Raw genomic sequence first — 24,317 nt, forward strand, 5'->3', positions numbered from 1 at the left:
GTAGCTGGGACTATAGGCACCCACCACCACACCGAGCTAATTTTTATATTTTTAGCAGAGACAAGGTTTCTCCATGTTGGCCAGGCTGGTCTCAAACTCCTGACCTCAGGTGATCTGCCCACCTTGGCCACCCAAAGTGCTGGGATTACAGGCATGAGCCACCATGCCCGTCCTTCTTTCTATAATTATTACATTTTAAGTTTCCAAAGTTTTTGCCACCACAGACTTTCAGCTCTCATCTTGCCATAAAAATAACCTGAAAACACTAGGATATATTAAAATTCTATAACACATATTTCTTCTTCAGTACACAAAACAAAAACCTCATAGTCACCAACAATATATGATTAAGATTCTTGAGGATGTGCTTCAGGAATGTTTGTTGAATACTTAAAAATAAAAATCAGCATTCCATTTTTAAAGAACAGCTGGCTGTGACTCCTCTGCAGTTTTTGGTTTATGGTCCCTTCTGATTCTTAGCTGTAATTAATTTACTGGAAAGATTTTACGAGACTGAATTAACAACGCAAGCACACAGTCGTACGATAAAAGTCTGTTTTGTTATTTTTCATGTCTCCATATTTTTTTAAATCATAACTATTTTTCAAAAAGGCTATCAGATACAGATCAAATTATATTACAGGTTAGCTATAAAACCCCTCTTTAACAACAATAAAAACATTCTCAAGAATCATCCGACAGCCTGCAAATGAACTTTAAGGAATATTTGACAAAATAAAAATTCCAGTCCAGCAAGGTATTGTCCCTTAAATATTATTTTAAAATGTCTGGATGTGGTGACTCACACCTGTAATCTCAGCACTTTGGGAGGCTGAGGCGGGCGGATCATCTGAGGTCCGGAGTTCGAGACCAGCCTGACCAACATGGAGAAACCCCGTCTCTACTAAAAATACAAAATTAGCCGGGCATGGTGGTGCATGCCTGTAATCCCAGCTACTCAGTAGGCTGAGGCAAGAGAATTGCTTGCACCTGGGAGGTGGAGGTTGCAGTGAGCCGAGATTGTGCCACTGCACTCCAGCCTGGGCAACAGAGTGAGACTCTGTCTCAAAAAAAAAAAAAAAAAAAAAAAAAAAAAAAAGGCTATTGAGCATTTCCCAGCTGTTGTTTCAGTTCTCATATTTCTGTTTTCCCCTTCACAATATTTTTGTTGTGATGGGGAAAGGTGCACCCAGTTAATGATTTATGTGCCTGTTGTTTTGCCCATATTCTCCAGAAAACCCTTTCAAGACCATTCTTTGGAATCAGGTTTTACATGTGCACTGCAAGTGAAATTTTGTCAATTGTCACCGGCTGGGAACCCTTCTGTGAAAGGCAGGTTGATATAGAGAAAAGAGCACTGGGTCTTAATTCCGACCCTGTCACTTTTTAGCTTAGTGTCTCTTGGCAATTCACTTAAACTAAATGAGCTTTCATTTTCTTATCTGTAAAATGAAGATAATAATAATTGCCTTGCCTACCTTGCCGAGTTGTATGGAACAAATAATGCAAGTGAAAAGTGCTTTACAAACTGTAAAGTGCTAAGTAACTACCAAGTACTTTTATTTTTACTTTTTTTTTGGAGATGGAGTCTCACTCTGTCACCCAGGCTAGATTGCAGTGGCGTGATCTTGGCTCATCACAACCTTCACCTCCCAGGTTCAAGCAATTCTCATGCTTCAGCCTCCCAAGTAGCTGGGATTACAGGTGCACACCACCATGCCTGGCTAATTTTTGTATTTTTAATAAAGACTGGGTTTCACCATGTTGGCCAAGATGGTCTCAAACTCCTGACCTCAGGTGATCTGCCTGCCTTGGCCTCCCAAAGTGCTGGGATTACAGGCGTGAGGCACCACATCCAGCCTATTTTTACTTTTTTATTGTAGCAAAATATTTTTAACATAAAATTCACCATTTTAGCCATTTTTAGGTATACAGTCCTGTGGTATTAAATACTGTCACATTGTGGTGTAACCATCACCAGCATCCATCTCTATAGCTTTTTCATCTTCCCAAACTGTAAATTAATTAAACAATAACTCCCTATTCCTCTCTTTTCCTATCCCCTGGAGACCACCATTCTACTTTCTGTCTCTAAGAATTTGACTGCTCTAGGTACGTCGTATAAGTGGACTCATTAGTATTTGTCCTTTTGTGTCTGGTTTATTTAACGTAGCAAAATATCTTCACGGTTCACCCATGTTGTAGCATATGTCAGAATATCCTTTCTTTTTAAGGCTGAAAAATATTCCATTAACTATATATACCATATTTTGTCCATTCATCTGTCAATGGATATTTGTATTGTTTTCCCCTTTTGACTATTGTGAATAATGCTGCTATGAACATTGATGTGCCAATATCTGTTCAAGTTGCTGCTTTCAATTGTTTTGGGTATATATCCAATAGTCATATTTCTGGATCATATGGTAATTCTATGTTTAATTTTTTGAGAAACTGCCATATTGTTTTACACAACGGTTGCACCATTTTACAGTCCCATCAATGCATCCCACAAGGTGTCCTATTTCTCCAAATCCTTGCCAACACTTGTTATTTTCTAGTTTCAATTTTATTTTTGTTTTAATAACAACCATCCTAATGGTTGTGAAGTGGTATCTCATTGTAATTTTGATTTGCATCTTTCTAATAATTAGTAATATTGAATGTCTTTTCATGTGCTTATTGGCCATTGGTTTTTCTTCTTGGAGAAATTTCTATTAAGACCTTTGCCTATTTTTAAATTGAGTTGGTTTTGTTGTTGTTGAGCTGTAGGTATTCTTTTTTTTTTTTTTTTTTTTTTTTGAGACGGAGTCTCGCTCTGTCACCCAGGCTGGAGTGCAGTGGCCGGATCTCAGCTCACTGCAAGCTCCGCCTCCCAGGTTCACGCCATTCTCCTGCCTCAGCCTCCCGAGTAGCTGGGACTACAGGCGCCCGCCACCTCGCGCGGCTAGTTTTTTGTATTTTTTAGTAGAGATGGGGTTTCACCGTGTTAATCAGGATGGTCTCGATCTCCCGACCTCGTGATCCGCCCGTCTCGGCCTCCCAAAGTGCTGGGATTACAGGCTTGAGCCACCGCGCCCGGCCGAGCTGTAGGTATTCTTTATATATTATGGATATTAATCCATTATCTGACAGATGATTTGCAAACATTTTCTCCCATTACATGTGTTGCCAAGTATTTTTATTTTTATTCATGTATCAGATCCTATAAAAAATTATACTCAACCCTTCACTATGGAGCTTTAGGAACTAAGAATACCCCTTGAACAGGCTTCCTCTATGGTATCACATAAACATGATACCACAGCTTAAAGTCCAGTTAAGAAATCATTGGCAGCTGGTGCTGTAGTTCCCGCCTGTAATCCCAGCACTTTGGGAGGCTGAGGCAGGAGGATCACTTGAGGTCAGGAGTTTGAGAACAGCCTGGCCAACATGGTGAAACGCCATCTCTACTAACAATATAAAAATTAGCCAGGCATGGTGGTGCACGCCTGTAGTCCCAGCTACTTAGGAAGCTGAGGCACGAGAAACAGAGAATTGCTTGAACCTGGGAGGCAGAGATTGCAGTGAGTTGAGATCGTGCCACTGCACTCTAGCCTGGGTAATAGAAGGAGACTCTGTCTAAAAAAAAAAAAAAAGAAAAGAAAGAAAAGAAATCATTGGTAAAATTTCTTCTTCAGGGTTAAGTAATAAGAAAAAAAATCTCAAACTTCCCCTATTTACAATTTGTCTCAGTAAGATATTTAATTTAGTAGCAAGCTGGAAAGTGGTTTTTCTCTACCTCCTTACATAAAAATTATGTAGATTAACAGATTTGACAACAGAAAGCTAAAACTGAATATGCCCAAGAGGAGAATATAGAGACATTTTTAAAAAAATAGTATTTCCTGCTTGTGCCTATTCATTCATCATACACAAATGAAAAGCCAACAAGCCATGTCCTAGCAGAGAATAAAGACCCTCTCCAGCGGCAAACTGTTAAAGTGTATAAGTGGAAATAACAATTAAAAAAATATTGAGTACCTACAGGTCTTTCATTCATTCCTTTATTTTACAAACATGATAGGCTTTGTGTTAGGCAGGCCCTGGAGACACAAAAATGAGTAAGCAGTTCCTGCCTTCAAGGAGCTCTCGCTCTGGTGGGAAAAATGACTAAATAGTTACAGCACAATATCGTGAGTACCAAGGAGCTCTAATGAATGTTTCCATCATGGATAATTCACAGCTAAGTGCTGTGAAGATTACCTCTGCATATCATGCCAATTGCTAACATGTAGGGGCTTATAAAACCCATTATGAATATAAAACTTCATAAAATATTAATGACTGTTATTACAGTCTCAGTACTCCTTTAGTACTAAGAGACAAGGTACTTAAACCACCTAAGATTTTGTGTCTAAAATTTTAAAAATTTGTTTTCATTATAAAAGTAATGCATTCTTTTTAATTTTTTATTTAAAATAAAAATTCATTTAATGCAAATTTAAATTTTTTCTTTTTTTTTCCTTTTATTTATTTATTTATTTTTTGCTTTGAGACAGGCTGTCATGCTGTCACCCAGGCTGAAGTGCAGTGGCACAATCAGCTCACTGCAACCTCAACCTCTCAGGCTCAAGAGATCCTCCCACGTAGCTAGAACTACAGGTGTGCACCACCACACCTGGCTAGTTTTTGTATTTGTTGTAGAGATGGGGTTTCACCATTTTGCCCAGGCTGGTCTTGAACTTCTGAGCTGAAGTGACTCTCCTGCCTTGACCTCCCAAAGTACTCTTATTGCAGAAGGTGTAAACAATACAGAATTCCCCAGAAGCAGCCATCATTAACAGTTTCCTATATTCTATTTCATCTAAGATGCCATTGACTATAAGATGCATTCTAAATTCAAGGATGCTGAAAAGTAGAGAACAAAAAGGACTTTTGTAAGCATTTGAAGTCTTGAATCTGTATAAGCAAAAAGTAGAAGCAATGAGGTAGGCCTGAGCAAACCGTACAGGGGAATCAGCAAGAAAAGAGGATTCTATTCATTTTCATGCTAATGTTTTGTACTTCCAGGTGTACTTCTAAGTATATCAAACTATGAGGTAGAAGGTAAAACTTCTAAGAGCTCTGGCTCTTAGAAGATACTGTTTATATTCCCAAAGTTGTACTTAGTACCTTATGAGTAGGTTACAAAATATGATCCTCACCTTTTGGAAGATTTATTCTGTATTACTCAAATGAACCTTTGCCTGGAAGAAGATAAATCTCTAGTTTCTGAAACATTGGTCAATATATATATATTGGTCCCACATGGGCTGAAAAGATATGACAGAGCGTAAGGCTTTCTTTTCATTCATTGTGCTGTATTTATTTTCTCTACTAAAATCCCAGGGGGTTTAAGGAATTAAAAAATGTTGGATGCAACCTGTCCAACTAGCGAGTCTCTTTGTTTCAGAAGCATTACGTATAGCATAGTATAACAGGAAGACCTGGCGGGGCACGGTGGCTCATGCCTGTAATTCCAGCACTTTGGGAGGGCGAGGCGGGTGGATCACCAGGTCAAGAGATTGAGACCATCCTGACCAACAGGGTAAAACCCTGTCTCTACTAAAAATAAAAAAATTGGCTGGGCATGGTGGTGTGCGCCTGTAGTTCCAGCTACTCAGGAGGCTGAGGCAGGAGAATCACTCGAACCCGGGAGGCAAAGGTTGCAGTGAACCGAGATCACGCCACTGCACTCCAGCCTAGGCGACAGAGCAAGACTCCGTCTCAAAAACAAAACAAAACAAAACAAAAAACAGGAAGACCTGTGTATGGAGAGACCTAGGTTGTACTCTTAGTTCTACCACTAATTAGATGTGTAATTTTAGATAAATCACTTAACCTCTCTAGACCTCTGTTTCTCATCTCTAATTAATCTAGTCCATAGGTTATAATGAAGATCAAAAGGAATCATATATATGGAAGCACTTCAAAAAAATGTAGCACATGCATATTATAAGGTATTATTAATACTTATATTTATTATTGGTCTGCAATGCCACTCTTAGACTTCGGCAAGAGGGGCGCCTGCCCTGAGCCTTGTACTTCAGAAGGCCCTGCATAGCACAAACACAAATGTCCACAAATTGATTAAACATCTGCCAATATGTTCCTAGGAGACATGGCCTCAACTCTGACAATAGCAATGACATTCTTTGAAGTGATTCAGTGATTATATATAATATTTTCTAGATATGCCTCAAAATAGACCAACTTGTTTAAACACATAGCAAATATTTTCATAGCCACTCTTGGTTAACAATGGAGATGTCATTTAAATGCTGTTAGAGCAGTTAGGTTTAATTTAAATAAGATAGTGAGCTGTACTAGGACAGTTACGTGAAACAATAGAGGATCTTCAAAAAACTAAGAAATTGTGGTCTGTGGTGGGAAATACTTTTGATTTTGGGCTAACCACAGTTATTTGGTGTGGACTATTGCTTGCTATTAATAATGTTAGCAAAAGCTTACAAAATACATAGACTTACCTAAGTTTGCCTAATTTGCTTTTTAAATCATTTAAAATACTTTTTATTGCATTTGGCTGTTCTATGAAATGAAAGAAAAACATAAAAGAACAAAAGAAAAGCACAATTTTTAAAAAGTGCTTTTTAAATTTTGGCAGAAAATGATTTTTCTAAATAGAAAGATACTAAATATAGCATATACAATGAAATATTCCACAAAATAGAAACAAGAAAACGAAAATGATTACATGATTATAAAGTTCACATACAAATCTGTATATATGTATTATATATACATATTACTTTCTATTCTATCCAGATAGCAGTATAGTCTCCTTAAAGAGAGATTTGAACAAACTGAACCACATATTGTTCCCTCTATTTTTCTTTATGATATCCCAGTATTGGAAAAATTGAAAGAACAACTTAATACTATATAAATAGATATTGCTTTAAGGGCTGGCAAAAAAAAATCACAATATAAGTAACAGAATTAATGCGATAAAATTAAAAATTTATAACATTTTCTATGACAACTATCATTATTACAGTCCTATTACAATGTCTGAATATAATATGTAAAATTAATGTTCATTTCCAAATATAAGTATTGATTTAGACATTCTATTAACAATGCCTGTTCCTACTGCCTCCAAGAATAAAATACTTCCAATCCCATTGAAAATCATTTTTAAATCAAGAAATAACCATAAAAATGGGCAACCAGCAGCCCTTGGGGCTACTTTGTCTATGGAGTAGCCATCCTTTTATTTCTTTACTTTCTTAATAAACTGGTTTTTACTTTTTAAAAAATCATTTTAAAAACATCTAATATTAAGGATTATTTTTTGGAGACAAGATCTCACTATGCTGCCCAGAGTGGCCTCAAACTCACGGACTCAAGTGATCCTCTCACCTCAGCCTCTGAGTAGCTGAGATTATGGGCACACAACACTGTGCCCAACTTCAGTACTTTTTCTTTCTTCTTTCTTTTCCTTCCTTCTTTCTTTTCCTTCCTTCCTTCCTTCCTTCCTTCCTTCCTTCCTTCCTTCCTTCCTTCCTTCCTTTCTTGCTTTCTTTCTCTCCTTCCTTCCCTCCTTCCTTCCTTCTTTCCTTCCTTCCCTTCCTTCCTTCCTTCCCTTCCTTCCTTCCCTTCCTTCCTTCCTTCCTTCCTTCCTTCCTTCCTTCCTTCCTTCCTTCCTTCCTTCCTTCCTTCCTTCCTTCCTTCCTTCCTTCTTTCTTTCTTTCTTTCTTTCTCTCTCTCTCTCTCTCTCTTCTCTTTCTTTCTTTCTTTTTCTTTCTTTCTTTCTTTCTTTCTTTCTTTCTCTTTCTTTCTTTCTTTCTTTCCTTTTTCTTCCTTTCTTTCTTTTTCTTTCTTTCACTTTTTAGATGGAGTCTTGCTCTGTCACTCAGGCTAGGGTGCAGTGGTGCAATCTCAGCTTACTGCAACCTCCACTACCCAGGTTGGAGTGATTCTCCTGCCTCAGCCTCCTGAGTAGCTGGGATTACAGGCACATGTCACCATGCCCAGCTTATTTTTTGTATTTTTAGTAGAGGGGGGGTTTCCCTATGTTGGCCAGGCTAGTCTCGAACTCCTGACCTCAGGTGATCTGCCCACCTCAGCCTCCCAAAGTGCTAGGATTATAGGTGTGAGCCACCATGCCCAGCCCAGCTTTAGTAGTTTTTTTATGTGAAAATATTATTAAGGGAAATTTTTAAGAGTTTTTCTTTGCTAGAAATGTGTATTGATATGCTCGCAGATAAAATTATAAGATATCTAGGATTTACTTCAAAGTTATTGAGAAGGCTGGGCACAGTGGCTCATGTCTGTAATCCCAGCATTTTGGGAGGCCAAGGCTGGTAGATCACTGGAGGTCAGGAGTTCGAGACCAGCCTGGCCAACATAGTGAAACCCCATCTCTACTAAAAATACAAACATTAGTGGGGTGTGGTGTCACATGCCTGTAATCCCAGCTACTCAGGAGGCTGAGGTGGGAGAATTGCTTGAACCCAGGAGGCAGGGATGCAGTGAGCCAAGATGGCACCACTGCACTCCAGCCTGGGCAACAGAGTGAGACGTGCTTCAATTAAAAAAAAAAAAAAAAGTAATTGGGTAGAGAAACTTGGGGAATATAAATGAAGCAACATTGACCATGAGTTAATAATTATTGGGGCTGGATTGTAGGTACATGGGAGTTCTTTATACTCTACTACATACATTTGTGAATGTTTGAAATTTCCCATAATAAAATGTTAAACAAAAATTTAAGAAGCATATGGAAGAGGAAAAAAATATTCTCCTCTATCCTCACAGGTTCTGTAACTGGAGACTGCCAATGAAACTGCCAAAAGACAGATTAACAGGAGAAAAGACATACAGACTTCATCTGATGTTAATGGTTTACTTTTTACATGCATGGAGGCCTTCACAGAAAAGAAGTGAAGGCCTAAAGAAGTGATTATAACCTGGGGCTTATATATCATTTTAACAAAGAGTAATAAATTGTGAAAAGGGGTTTGTCTTCTAAGAGCTGTAAATTGTGAGAAGGAAAATATATGGGGGAAACTAATGGAGGATAAGGTTATTTTAGCAAAGTTTGTACAGATCCATTTCATTTCAGTGCTTTCTATCTCCAGTGATGTTATTCTCCTGCTGGTATGGAAAAGGGGAGGGAGAATACCTTCACAAAGGGAAATTTATGCCCTATTTTAGGAAGATAGGAGGACAAAGAACTCTTTTTGTGTTTGCTGCTGCTTAATTGCCTTCAGCTCAAAATAAATCCTTATGCCAAAGTAGCATGTTTTTGGTGGCATATTCTAATCCCCTTCAAGTACACTGATTCAAGAAAAGTTGTTTCTTTTGCTATTATTGTCAACAGAACACAAAGTACATGAAAATCTGAATTATAACAATATGATTATTTTGCTAAAAAACAAAATACAATATTTTATTATGTAATTAGTATACAATTTATGAATTATGTGCATATTTATCTTATTAGTCATCCAACATCACCAATCCATCAATGGAACACCCAAATGCACAATAATAACTAAGTCCAATTATTTTTGCTGTCTAGCTGACTTTCAGTTATATGAAAACTATTGCTTTACACATATTTTTTAAGATTTTGAGGCCGGGCGCAGTGGCTCACGCCTATAATCCCAGTACTTTGGGAGGTCAAGGCAGGCAGATCACCTGAGGTCAGGAGTTCGAGACCAGCCTGGCAAACATGGTAAAACCCCATCTCTACTAAAAATACAAAAATTAGCTGGGCATGGTTGTGGGTACCTGTAATCCCAGCTACTCTGGAGGCTGAGGCAGGAGAATCACTTGAACCTGGGAGGCGGACGTTGCAGTGAGCTGAGACTGCGCCACTTCACTCCAGCCTAGGCAACAAGAGTGAGACTCTTTCTCAAAAAGAAAAAAAAAAAGATTTTGTCATCATAAAGGTATACTTGACAGTTTGTCAAGGAAGGTGGATAGAACATATTTATTTCAAGGTTTGTTAGCTTCATTTATAACTTTAATGATTTAGACCTACTGTACATAGCCCTCTACTTGAACTCTTATCCTGGGTACTGCAAATGTAACGGACATGCATGTTATTCTCAGATTTTCCCTTTTATTCTTAATTTTAACAACTAAGAACGTTTTGGTGAGGATTCCCAGTATAATAATTTTATTTAACTTAAATTTGTCTTCCCCAAAATATTTTAGAAAAACATTGTATAATTTTACTGGGTATTAGATCCATTTCTGAGATATCTGGATCTCAGATATCTCTGAATATTTTACCCTCAGCAGGAATCATGTATATTCATGGTTGTGTTGATACTCTACCCCCTTTTTACCCCCTAAACAGCCATCATCTCTTTAGCAAGAATAGATGAGATCAAGTTACAATCCTGTCAGGGAAGACAATAGGGGTGATTCGAGATAACTGGTCATCCACATCAAGAATGTTCTGTAAAGGGCTAGAAGTGGTGGCTCATGCCTATAATCCCAACACTTTGGGAAGCTGAGGCGAGAGGATTGTTTGAGGCCAGGAGTTTGAGACCAGCCTGCGCAACATAGTAAGTCTCTATCTCTATGAAAAAAATTAAAAATTCATTGGGTATGGTGGTGCATGCCTATAGTCCTAGCTACTCAGGAGGCTGAGGTGGGAGGACCCCTTGAGGCCAGGAGGTCATGGCTACATTGACCTGTGATCTCGCCACTGCACTCCAGCCTGGACAACAGAGCAAGACACTCTCTGAAAAAACAAACCAACCAAAACAAAGAATGTTCTGTAGATAATTCTGTTTATAATCCCAGTCTCATGTTCAATACAAACATTAGGCCTTAGGACATTAATGTAGAGAGAGAGTTTGAGATCCCTTATCTTCTATATGATGGAGACATTTAGAATCATGTTTCCTTTGCATGCGATCCCCAAATTAGAAAATGCAAGGTATAAAGAGGTCAAGGTAATTATCTGGACAACAGTTTGTCCAGATAACCAATGAACAACTAGTTAGTTTGTTTTACCTAAACTATTCATATATTCATACCCCTAAAACCCTTTTTCTGCTGCATGATAACTAAAATCTGCATGCAAGGCAATATTTTCTGACTCGAAAAAACTAGTTATCTCCAGTGAAGTACATTAATATTGCATATCTCTAGTTCCAAGATACTTTTGATCATAGCATTGGCCAAAATGTAGTAATCACTTTTTTAGGAGAAAAACAACAAGACTCTAAAGTTAATTCTAATTTCAGAAACACCTAAATGTGAAAAAAGTATGTACTAAATGTCTTAGAATTGAGAAAACACTAAAAGTATTTAAGTATGCATTAGAGTTAGGAAAGTTATTATTCTTATGAAGGCCTTAGGGAGTGACAGGAGTCCGAGAAAGGTATACATGTGGGTCATTATGTAGGGGTAGTATGGTGGCCCTCAGCTCTGGTCACAAAGGTGTAGCATTCAAGCTCAAGGACATGGGGGAAGACTCCTAAAAGCAGGGAAAGGGAGCTTGAAGGCAGCCATGGGTCATGCAAGGGTGGGGCACAAAGATACATGACATCAGGAAACTGGTCTGGGTCTGGCTCTGACCCCAAATCATCAAAAATAACCAGAAACTACAAGAAGTTACTAGGGTGGGCTCTCACATCTGAAACTTTTCCTGGCTTCTTGTTAATATAACAGGCAAAAGCACATGACCTTTCAGTTATCCTCCTTGAGAAATAGGGTTGAGTGTTCCACCTCCTTGAACACTTTAAATTATATTCAATCATGTTTTAGTGTAATGTTAAAATATTTTTAATTCTATGTATTAAGAAATGCAAAATGTTTTGAGACTAAACATCAGAGGGTATAGTCATTAAGTGTTACTGTGTTAGCCCAATAATTGGCTCCTTTCCTGTAATGAATGAATCTGCTTCAGAATGGAAAAAATAAATTAAACAGAAAACAAATTATCTACATAAAGGTCATATGAGCTCTTTGTAAAGAGGAATGAGGTATTACGAGAAGTTTACTGAGCACCTGGTATTTAGTTCTGGTGGCTTGCTTCACTCTGTAAATGCCAATAACTAGTGTTTGCAAGTCTGAACTATTATAATGGTCACTTTCATGTAATAATCACATCCTTATTCTCTAACTGGAATCAACACCATAAAAATTGTGGGTACTATGTGACTAAATAAGTGAAACAAATATCTTTTAACAGTCTGGGAGTAAGAACAGTGTTTGAAGATGAAAACAGGAAAAAAAAAAAAAAAAAAAAAAAAAAAGAGGCGTTTTGGCTGGGCACGGTGGTTCATGCCTATAATTCCAGCAATTTGGGAGGAAAAGGTGGGAGGATTGCTTGAGGCCAGGAGTTCAAGACCAGCCTGGGCAACATAGTGAGACCTAGTCCCTGCAAAAAAACAAAAATAAAAAAAATAGGCAGTCATGGCGGTGTGTGCCTGCAGTCCCAGCTGCTCAGGAGGCTAAGGTTCAAGGATCACTTGAGCCCAGCCAGTTGAGGCTGCAGTGAGCAGTGATCTCACCACTGCACTCCAGCCTAAGCAACAGGGCAAGACTCCGTCTCCCAAACAAACAAACAAACAAAAAACACCAGAAAGGAAAAGCGGCATTTTGAATATTTTTGGCAGTTTTGATTCTGCCTTCAGAATTCACTTTGGAATCTACTTTCAAAGACGTAAGTGGATACAAACTGTTATAAAACATCTTCAGTGTGTCTCTGGATGTCTCTTTCTAAGCCCCTTTCTAGGTAGAGAGGCCAGACTGTCCATGAGTTGAGAAACACTTTGGGTTTTATGTATCATTCTATTCTGAAGCTTTAGGTAAGATGATACCAGATAGTAACCAAAGGAACTGCCTCCATTCACTGAGCTCACACTATGCAACAGGCACTGTGCTCGGCATCATGGAACCAAAAACAACTTAAAAAGTCCTTGCTTTTCAGAAGCTTTAATGTGATGGTGGGGGAGGAGTCAGAGGTTGGGTTCAGATGAGTAAACAAATCATTAGGCTACCAGGTATTGATTACCAGCAGGGAGTACAAAACAGAATTACTTAAATCAGTCTGCAGTGTGTGTCTTGGAGGTGGAAGATGGGATGGCAGTGGTACACAAGAAGGCCTTCCTACAAAGGAAAAGTCAGAATTTAAAGTCTTAACTAATGAATAGAAATTAGCAAGATGAAGTGTGGCAAAGGAGTGTGGAAGAGCCTTCTTGGCAGGAGGAACAGAATAAAATAGGCAGAAATTGGCAAGTCTTCAGATGGGGGCTGAGGCAAAAAGAGAAAGAGGAATCTCACAGATGAGCAGGTAGAAGCTGTGAAGGGGTGAATAGAGCAGTCAAAATCATGTTTAATCAGGTTTCATCAGAAAGCTTCTGTTAATTCAGTTTTGGGGAATGTTCCTTCCTCTCATTAATTGGTCATGACTTCTAACCTGGCTTCAGTAAAGAAGGAGTCAATAACTAACCTCATTTTTCTGGGTTCGGCTTTTTGGCAAGTCACTATCTTTCTAGCTTTCTTCCTGTACTCCATTCCTGATATTCATTCCTGTTAAATGGCTCCATTCAGTGCATTTTGTTGCTTGTTTGGCCAGTGGTCCAGGTAGCTAACATCTAGTTAAACTTAGTTTTATACCTGTTGATCTTTCTTTGCTAGAAAGACTTCAGTTACTCAAAATAAGCACTCTCTTAGTTTTTGGGTTAAAAAAATGATTTTTTAAAAATTGCCAAGAACCAAGGGCTAAGGACCAAGAAAGCCAATAACAATGATAATAGCTACGATAGTGGACATTTGTTCGTTGCTTCCTCAGTGTATTAGTCCTGCCTTCTCTTCTCCATGGTATTTTTATTTCGTTCAGGGAATCCACTCCTCCCCATGCAGCCCATGTGCTTCCAGAGAAGCCGGTTCGTTAAAACTAATCATCATATTCCATCCTCCTATGCATGACTTTTGGTTCCAGGGAAGGCATGTGATTTAATCAAGTAAATGTCAGGATACTTTTGGGACCAAGTTATTCTCTCTAGATATGGACAAGGGAACGTGCACTTCTATGGAGCTGTTGGCAGCCATCTTGTGATCATGAGGATTGCTGGCTTTAGAATAAAGCTGTTGCTACAGAAGGCAAAGTAGAGATGGAAAGAAATTGAGTCCTTAGTGATATGGCTGAGTCTTTAGGGATGTAAGACTTAAAGAATCTGAATTCTTAGTAACATAAACTAACACCAAAGTGTACCCTACCTCTTGACTTTTCAATTTTATGAACGAACATATTCTCTTATCGTTTAAGCCAGTTTAAGTTCTACTTTTTCTGTTACTTGTAATATAAAATATCTTATGCTATATAGTTACTATTTGTTGAGAGCCTACTATGTGCTAGGCATTGTAATGAGTGTTCTACAAAGAGTAATTCTCACAACCATTTTGGTATTTTGGCTTTTTTTTTTTTTTTTTTTTTTTTTCTGTCAAGGTCTTGCTCTGTTGCCCAGGCTGGAGAGTGCAGAGGCACAATCTCAATTCACTGCAGCCTTGAACTCCCAGGCTCAAGTGATCCTCCCACCTCAGCCTCCTAAAGAGCTAGGATTACAGGCATGAGCTATCAGGCCCCAATTGTGGCAAAATACACATAACATGAAATTTTCCATTGTAATAATTTTTAAGTGTACAATTCTGTGGCATTAAATACATTCACAATGTTGTAGAACCATCACTACTATTTCCAATCACAGTCATATTTTGAGGTAGGTATAATTATCCTCATTTTACTAAAAAGGAACTTCCTCAGAGAAGTGCATTACCCAAGTCAGATCACCAGTTAGTAGTATAGTCTGATTTAAACCCAAGTCTGCCTGCAAAGCCCATGTTTTTCTGCTTCATTATAGTGCCAAATTAAATTATCAAGCAAGGAAACAGGAAATCTTGATCAAGTTACCAGCTCAGGGTCCACAATATAGAGATTAGGATCTTGGGAGGAGCAGATACAGCAAATAGGAAACAAGGTAAGGAATAAAAAGTGATCAGAATCCAAGTCATCAAAGGTAGGACACGAGAGGCTGGAGTCAGGGGAGAAGGGGAACCATTTAGGTTCATGAAGTAGTTAGAAAGGGGCCTCATCAGTGGCAGCTTCAAGAATATCTGGTTGTACTTGTTCACCCTACTCTGGTTTGTAAGTGAACAATTGTTGCCCTGCCTGCTTACTTCCCCAAAGGATCCTGACCTGAAGTCTAATAACAAACTATATTTTAAAACAAAAACACCCTCAACTTTATGTTAAGCATTCATTAAAATAAGTCACTTAATAAAGTTGATCTGTATCAAGAGGGAGACACATCCTGTGGTGGGGCCTGGCCCTTTAAATGTGGTCTGTAATGACTAGAGAGCTCCATTTCCTTCTTGTTAGGACAAGATGGATCCAAATAGAGTTTCCCCACCTCCCTCACTGTCCCCCTACCCACCCCAAATCACAAGCTTCTGGGCTAAAAGCTATCCATCTTTGATGAGTATCTCATAATTATTTACTTTGTAACTAAAGTTATTATAACTCTAGAAGGTGTTTAATCTGTTGATCTGTTTGTTTTCAAAAGTCTGACTCCTTTCATTTGTGATTCTGGGTAAGTAGCAGCTTAAAGCGTTTTACTTAGACAAAAAGATCAGTTCCCTAATTTTCACTTTCCGTAAGTGTAAATTTCTACAGTGTCAGAGGCTGTCTTGAAATGGGGGAGGGGAAGTTATGAGAATGGATTGGGTAAGACACCTTGATGTTTTCATACCCCCAAACCTGGAACTGTATACCAAGGCCTCTTCTCCAGCTGTGTACAAAAACTACTAATATTTTCTCAAAAATTATTTTATATACAAATATAGGTACTTACCTTAATGATTCACTCACTGCCCACTGAATAGCTAGGAGACAGAGACAAGAATCCTATGGAGCTGCCGGGCATGGTGGCTCATGCCCGTAATCCCAGCATTTTGGGAGGCTGAGGTGGGCAGATCACTTGAGGTTGAGAGTTCAAGACCAAACTGACCAACGTGGAGAAACCGCATCTCTACTAAAAATACAAAATTAGCCAGCCATGGTAGTGCATGCCTGTAATCCCAGCTACTCAGGAGGCTGAGGCAGGAGAATCACTTGAACGCAGGAGGCGGAGGTTGCGGTGAGCCGAGATCGTGCCACTGCACTCCAGGCTGGGAAACAAGAGCAAAACTCTGTCTCAAAAAACAAACAAACAAACAAAAGAACCCTATGGAGCTGATGCCATTTGACATGGTTGCCACATGTATGTGGCTAATCAGCCTTCTTCCTCTAGAGCAGCATTTGGGGAGTGAATGTCCATCATATGTGTAAATAGTCTCTTCAGTAATATAGTTTTTCTGGAAAACAAAACATAGAAATCTTAATTTTTTTCTCCTTATCTTTTCAGTTTTCACCCTTTCCTTCCTCTCCATGACCACCACTCCTTGCAGTAGCCTATCTTGTTAGCAGCCATAGGAGATGAGGACTGGGCCATGCCGCACAGCAGGTAGCCCAAACTAAGCAACAGGATAAAAGAGAAGTTGAGAATGGACTGACTCAAGTCATGCAGGAGTCTTGGGAAAAGAAGTGATCTGGCACTCCTTCAAACCAATATTCTTTAAATAGCTGAGGGCAGAGAGAAATTCATTTTCTATTAATATAAAATGTATAGCTCTTTATGGTCAAAATAAAGAATTTATTATATGCACTGAATATCACAATATTTCCACTTATTTGGAATTACCTTTCATTTAACATTTGTCCCATCACTGATCACTCGAATAGCAATAGTTACTCACTCACCAAGCAGAGCGGTAAATTATACTTTCAAAATCTTGCTCAAAATCAATTTACAAGTTCTTTTTTTCCTCTAGTTTTTATGCCATAAAAACAGTTCTAACTTTTCCAAAGTACTTATTCTTTCTTCATTTTTCTTTCGGGAATTTCTGAGCCAGACAATCTCATGGAGACATGTTCTGGCTTTAAAATGTAGAAAACCACCAACTGTCCCCCAAAATAGTGTTACAGTTTTGGGTAGAATTCCAAACACAAATCCTACCACCACTTCTTTTTCTAACCAGCTTTCTTGAGGGAGCATGCACACCTGTATCTATACCCCAGTGAGAGAACTCCAGTACCATTTTATTAGTAAGCAGTCGGACGACCAAATTTAAAGTGAAGCTTGGGTCACAGCTGGGTAGAGGCTAGAAAGCCTACGTGAGGCCTCTTACTTTTCCAACTCCAAAACAAAATCTTTAGACCCCTTCAAGTGTGCCAGAACTCAGAGTGAGAGTGAGGATAAGATAAAAACAAGACTCAAGTAGAGAGGTATCAAGAGCTGAGCACAAGTCCACCTACCTGACCAGGTATCAGGATGAGGTTGGCCTGCCAGACCCCTGGAGTTGGGAAGAGAAAGGGGAGAGGAGGAAGATTGGACCTTCTCATTAGAGGTGACCCATCTGCCTCTTCCCCTGTTACCCCCATGGCCTCTTTATTTACCTAGTACAAGGCGGGGAATGTGCAAAACAGCCTGCTGCTCCTAGGAGTATGAGATGAAACAGCAGGCATTAGGGCCTGTCGGAGATGAAAGTGAGTGCCTTTCAATGTCATGATCCCTTTCTCTAGTGAACTGTCCCCAGTGTCTCTGACCAGACTAGTCACTTCTTCCATGTGGAGGATTTAATAAGAGGGTAGATAGAGGGGCAGAAGCCTAGGTGGGGGTTTCCTTCTTTATGAGCTCTGGCAGAAATGCAGGGAGAAAAGCTGAATACCCACCAGCCCCCCACTCTCCAGGCCCTCTTATTCTCTCTTTAACAAATGCACTAAATAATCAAACCTTGTTCAACTAAGTCTGTCCAACTAGGAGAGATTAGCAGTTCCCTCAGTTATTACCAATGCTCCACTGTAACTTCCTGGGACCAATGAGATGCACAGTTAAGCTGTTCTTCCCAAGATTTTCTTATGGGTCAGGATAGGTCATTAATCAACTTAACTTCAAGGCCATACTGCATCCTAGGCCAAATATTCACTCCCCAGTCTATTTTCCATCAGAAATTATGTCATCATATTGTCCAAAATTGGTCAACAGAGATTACTTTTGAAAGTCCAAATAAAACAACAGAGTGGCTGAAAATGGAACAATGTGAAGCCCTCCCCATTATTAAATTCCCAGGGAAATTCAAGTCCAAAATGAATTCCTCTTCCTATTGTCAACTGAACTCCAAAGACCTTAAAAGCTCAAGATACTCTTCTCTCTATTTTTCTGATCTTTTCAGTACCTGTCAGAGGGCTCTCCCTCAAAGGCCTTGGGGTTCAGAGTCCTTTAGCAGCCACTGCATCTTCTTCCATTACAATGGGTGTAGCACCTTTAGTACCTTCAAAATTGAAGTAATCCGCCCACATGTCTCATGTCTCAAAAATGTAGAAGCAGATGTGACTCCTGTAGTAACAGCAGTGTACAAACAAAATGATGTTCCTAGAACCCAGTGTTTAAACCCTTGTTACTGTGGCCTATCAAAGACTTCAGCAGGCTTAGTGTTCTCTTGGATAAGAAGAATAATGTAGAGGAAGCAAAAATGAAGAGAGAACATCTTCTCGTTTTCCTTATTGCCAGGATGCCTTTTAGAACATGTCCATTTTCTAACTGCTACATGTGAATTTAAATTTAGTTGGGATAAATTTCTCATCAAGAGGTTAATTGTGACACCATGTTTTCAATAAGGACATAGCTGACTTCCTATAAAACATGTTCATCCTTTCCCCAAAAGCCCCATTTTTTTCTAGGGACCTATATCCCCTCCATCAAGTTCACCCCATCTGAAGCTACAAGAGCAAGTCAGATTGGTCTAAGAATGATCCCCCTCACCCTTGCCAGAGGTTAATTCAAGGATGGGAATAGGGCCTAGTTAGTTACAAAGAGATTTGAGAAGGTTTTCAGTGGTAGCATCTCCAATGTCTGTAACTTATCCAAGTCTTCCTCTTTTTCTCAGTATCCTTTCCATGTTTTGAATATTTCTATTTCCATTTCCCTTTTGAGTCAGGATCATAGTGGGGTCTAATGTTTCCTCTGACATGTGCTGTCCCCGTAAAGTCCCACTTCCTTTAGCTTTCAGATTCTCCAGCCCTTGAGTTACTTGTGTTGCCTCGTGCATTACTTTCTGTCATTTCTTTCTCTACTGCTGACTCCTGTTCCATTTCTCTCTATCATTCACTACTCCTTTCAAGGAGGCCCAGATGAGTTTTTAAATTTTAACCTGCTACTTAAGTGAATCCAATTATTCATCTAGCACAGGTAACTTTCAACTGTTGCCTTTTTGTCTTTTTTCCCCCAGGCCTATGCATTTGTTTTCTTACCTACTCCATAGATTCTTGAGAATCTCCCATTAAAACAAACAAAAAAAAATCTGCATCTACCACAAGATCCTCAGCTAAAATACTGAGTGGAGAAATCCTGCACAAGAGGTCTTCTCCCATCGGTTTCAACCCATGTCTAATCACTACCTATTGTTGTTCTGCCTCTTTCCTTTGGTGGTGTCTTTCTTCTGTTTTTTTAAGTTTTTCTAATGCTGTTCATTTTCTAGTCGTTTTTTCTTATAACAAAAGCATACCTGGCCAGGCATGGTGGCTCACTCCTGTAACCCCAGCACTTTGGGAGGCTGACGTGGGTGGATCACTTGAGACCAGGAGTTCGAGACCAGCCTGGCCAACATGGGGAAATCCTGTCACCAATAAAAATACAAAAATTAACTGGATGTGGTGGCACGCACCTGTAATCCCAGCTACTCAGGAGGCAGAGGTTGCAGTGAGCCAAGATCGTGTCACTGCACTGCAGCCTGGGTGACAGAGTGAGACTCGGTCTCAAAAAGAATAATTAAATTAAATTTAAAAATTAGCCGGGTATGGTGGCATGCGCCTGTATTCCTGACTACTCAGGAGGCTGAGGCAGGAGTATCACTTGAACCCAGGAGGTAGAGGCTGCAGTGAGCTGAAATCGCACCACTGCACTCCAGCCTGGGTGACACAGCAAGACTCCCTTTCAAAAAACAAAAAAAGCATATCTGCTTCCCCACATACAATGTCCATGTAATCTAAAAATTCATTAAGACTTGGGAGATTGCAGTGAGCCAAGATCGTGCCACTGCACTCCGGCCTGGGTAACACAGTGAGACTTTGTTTAAAAAAAAAAAAAATCATCAAAGCCTGAAATAACACCACCACCACCAACAGTAACAATAATGGCCAGCAGTTTACTGAGTCCTGACTATACACCAAACACTGTTCTAAGCACTTTATAGGTATTAATTTGCTTGATCCTCACAGCAATCCCACAAAATGAGGACTATTATCACCTCTGTTTTACAGATGCAGAAATAAGCACAGATAGGTTAAGGAATTTGCCCAAGGTAAGTAGCAAAGCTCCCTGTTGGTTTTCCACTTTCACATCTGCCCAAACTTCTATCACCTACCAGTCCTTCCCTAATATAACATGCTTTTATTGTTTTGGCCTACTCTTCTCTCAACACTTAGAAATTGGTTCTGCTCTTAAAAACCAAAAATAAAGATTTACCACTGTCTATCACAGTCCATCCTAAAACTTGAACATAATTAATTTCTTTTAATAGTGCTCTGTCTGTATTATTTCACAGGGAAAGGTATTAAAGTTAGATTCTATAATTCTTTAAAGATAACTTCTGGGTTCATTGGATTGTGTGCTTACCAGGTTTTCCCACATATACATTAAATTTAAATCCTTAGTTCCGAGTTAATTTTCACTACCTAACTGATAAAAAATTATCTGGGCATGTACTGAAGAATAAATTTTTGCAGCTTAGTGAGATAAGTCATTCATACTCTAACAAGAATATTTTAAACAGAGCTGGTTATTCCTGCAGGGAAACCATATTCAGATCAAACTAATTTATTAAATGACATAAAAGGAGTGAGCAGCTTTGAGGTGTCTTATGTAACTGACTAAGTGCTGATGGCTTGGGACTAGATGATAGAATGACAGAGGAAAGGAAAGCTGAATCTTTGAAATGGTAAAATTGTAATTTAAGAATCACAGTAAATATCACCTGCCAGGTATTGAAATGATTAAAGAGCTTATTTTTTCCACACTGCTATTGTGATAGGTTTTATAAACAAATAATTTTAAGTACACCAACCTTTTAAGCACCAGTAATTAGCTGAGAAAAACAAACACAAATGTTCTTGAAGAGAGAGCAAACCCTGAGGGAGTTCAGTCCTCTGAAATTATGCTAAGTATTACTGAAATAATTCTAGGTGGCTCCCACCCCCAAAAGAAATCCCTTTAAATTTTTCTCCTGTTTTCTAACATATATACCTTTTATGAAAGCTAGTTGACAGAATTATTTACTAATATAGGTGGATCTGCCTATGGATAAAACCTTCCAGGATATTTTGGGTTCTCACCAAAACTCAAAATTATTGTCTACAATGCTTCTGAATGGAAAGGGCCCTGCATTGGCAGACAGTGGCTTTGCTACCAAATAGTTAAGGTTTTGTCACCTCCCTTCTTTGGAGTTTAGTTTCCTAGTCTATTGAATACAGAAATGAGATTTAATGATCTCCAAGGTCGGTCCTAACAACTCTCAAGTTCCACAACTGAGTTGAGTTTGAACACTTTTGCACAAAGATGACTTTAACATTTAATCCCAAGAAATAAACTAAACATATGTAGAAACCAGTGATGTGGGGATAGGATAAGATTTTTTAATATCTCCCAATAGATGTTCCATTATTGTTAAACTGGGTTCTCTCTTGAGCACTTCATCAGCCATCACAGCTCCAAGAAAGGGAGAAGAAATGCCAAATCTCAAAAATGAAGAAGATACACTACATAAGGAAAGTTCCTGACATACAGGAAGGAGAAAAATCCATTCCTTAAAACCCTGAGGGATGATGGAAAGAAGAAAAGGGTACAAGGAAGAGGTAATCAGACCCAGTGTGCTTACTTTCCATCCCCTCTCAGGGTGGAAACTAGAATTGAAGGTATGTAGTTCACATATGCGCAGAGACATAGGGAAATCCAAGAAAGTTGGGAGATAGTGGATTGCTTCCCTGGACATGTCTGTGAAACACCAAGACCTCTAGGAGTTCTACTTTCAGCCTGCCAGTATGTTCAATATAACATAGGCAGAAAAATGCAACATTGTTGGACAGTGGCTCAACAACTAATAAGCCCAAAGCCAGGCTCCTGGCTCATCAAGGCCTACATGTGGTATTCGGGGAATCTAGAAGTACCCATGTGTCTCAGTGAGAACCACAAGGATCAAGGGACCTGTGGAGACTTGGGGTCAGTACAAAGAGGTTATAGTGTATAGGGCACATGGCTCACGTATGGATTTCAGCAAAAGAAATCAGCCTCAAAAGTACAGAAATGACCAGTTTATCAGTAATAAATGATAAATGACAGTGGCTGCCATCAGACAATACCAGCCACTCCATGCCAGAAGACAACATAAGGACTGGCATTAGTGGCTTAGATGCCCTTGTAAACCTCCCTATCCCTCAGGGATGCTACCACCCTACCAGTTACTGTGTGAATTTGAAAAAGGTGCTCCCTTTCTCAAGACACTTTACTACCATCTATCAGGAAATTGTCATAATATACCAATTTTGCTAAAACAAGGCATTTTACTGCCATATGTCAGAGAACTGTTGCAATTAACTTAGAAATCTAGGGTAGGCCAGGCGCGGTGGCTCAAGTCTGTAATCCCAGCACTTTGGGAGGTCGAGACGGGCGGTTCACGAGGTCAGGAGATCGAGACCATCCTGGCTAACACAGTGAAACCCCGTCTCTACTAAAAAAATACAAAGAAACTAGCCGGGCGAGGTGGCGGGCGCCTGTAGTCCCAGCTACTCGGGAGGCTGAGGCAGGAGAATGGCATAAACCCGGGAGGTGGAGCTTGCAGTGAGCCAAGATCCGGCCACTGCACTCCAGCCTGGGCGACAGAGCCAGACTCCGTCTCAAAAAAAAAAAAAAAAAAAAAAAAAAAAAAATCTAGGGTATGTAAAAGATACCCCTTATACCACATACAACAACTCTAAACCCTGCCCCCCGCCATTAATATATTGAAAGGAGAGTTGGCGAAATAAAAGGTGAAAGCAGTTATGTTTTTTTAAAAATTGAGGTGATGTGGGCACTTGAAGTTAAAATTACAGAAAATAAACAAGCTACATTTTCTTTACATCTGAATTATTGTAAGTAAACTTTCAACTCTGCCACACCAAAATACAAACTCTTTATGCCCAATATTTTCCTTTTACTAGTATTTCCCATAACACCTTACATACATATTAATGCACACACAGAAGGAGCCAATAAGTACTTGTTAAATAAAAAAGGAAATTTTTAGAAAAATCAGAAATGATGGACACACTTATAGTATAATGTAATTTTCCTGTACTTTTACTTTTCCCCTATGTTTATTTGAACAAACCTAAAATTGTACCCATTTGCACCTAGCTAACAACCATAAAAATTTGGAGTTCTCCAGCTGTTTTGTAACAGCTGTCATCCTCAAAATATTTTTTTGAGAAACATAGATCTACGTTTCTCTATTTTTTCTGGACTATGGAGAGATCATCTCAAAATCACAGAATTCTTAAAAACTGAAAACAGGATCATGCCGTCTAAAATAAGTTCTTATTTAAACTCGGGAGGTGGGGGGGGTGACATCTAGAAAGGTGAAGTATTTTGCCTGTAGTCACACACCAAGTCTGGGACTCAACACAGTACAAGATACAGGCTTGCCTCTTTGCGTCTCTTCCTCCTTCCAAAATACACTTTCCTCCCTCTCAAAAGCTTTATCACGCTTTGTAGTTGCTTAATTATCGATGTCAAACCTAGACAGCAACTGATGACACTCAAACCAGAGACATTGCCCAAAGTTCTGAAAACCAGAGAATCAGATAAACTGACAGTTTTACCACATCCAAAAAAATACAAAACAAAAGAGAGAAGGGGGAGAATCGAGAAAGAGTACATTTTCAGTCATCGTAACAGAAGCGAGGGAATAAAAACAAGTTTCCCTTGGAGAGAGATTATGTTGGGGGCATCAGGTATAAAGGTAATTCCTCTTGAGGGTTTTTCTTTTCCTTGTAGTTTGTGGGACCTAAAAAAAAAATTTAAAAAGTAAATCACATAAACAATCACAACATCAACTCATTTACTTCTCTCCTCTCACATATTAGTTTCCCACACATTGTACACACTTCTTCAGAGAACAAATCAAACTGGCCAAAAGTCAAAGCTTTTTCAAGGTTTAGATGATCTACGATTAGG

At 39.1% G+C, this 24,317-nt stretch overlaps 2 protein-coding genes across 10 annotated transcripts in view; one reads left to right on the top strand and one right to left on the bottom strand.

Annotated features, from left to right (window-relative positions):
• Positions 1-24,317, bottom strand: part of PPP1R21 (protein phosphatase 1 regulatory subunit 21) — a 645,938-nt gene that overhangs the window by 602,450 nt on the left and 19,171 nt on the right. The gene's annotated exons all lie outside the window — the stretch shown is intronic.
• The window catches only part of CALM2 (calmodulin 2), a 1,210,617-nt gene that overhangs the window by 397,943 nt on the left and 788,357 nt on the right, over positions 1-24,317 (top strand). Inside the window, exon 1 of one of the 9 annotated variants that reach the window (XM_050754912.1) lies at positions 8,047-8,050. The exons of 7 other annotated variants lie outside the window; for them this stretch is intronic. The gene's annotated coding sequence lies outside the window, so the exon portion shown is untranslated. Of the gene's footprint in view, positions 1-8,046; positions 8,051-17,727; positions 17,732-24,317 lie in introns of those variants that run through there. One more of the 9 variants, XM_050754927.1, reaches the window with a different exon arrangement.

Source organism: Macaca thibetana, chromosome 13 (genome assembly GCF_024542745.1).
Source record: "Macaca thibetana thibetana isolate TM-01 chromosome 13, ASM2454274v1, whole genome shotgun sequence".
Classification (NCBI taxonomy): domain Eukaryota; kingdom Metazoa; phylum Chordata; class Mammalia; order Primates; family Cercopithecidae; genus Macaca; species Macaca thibetana.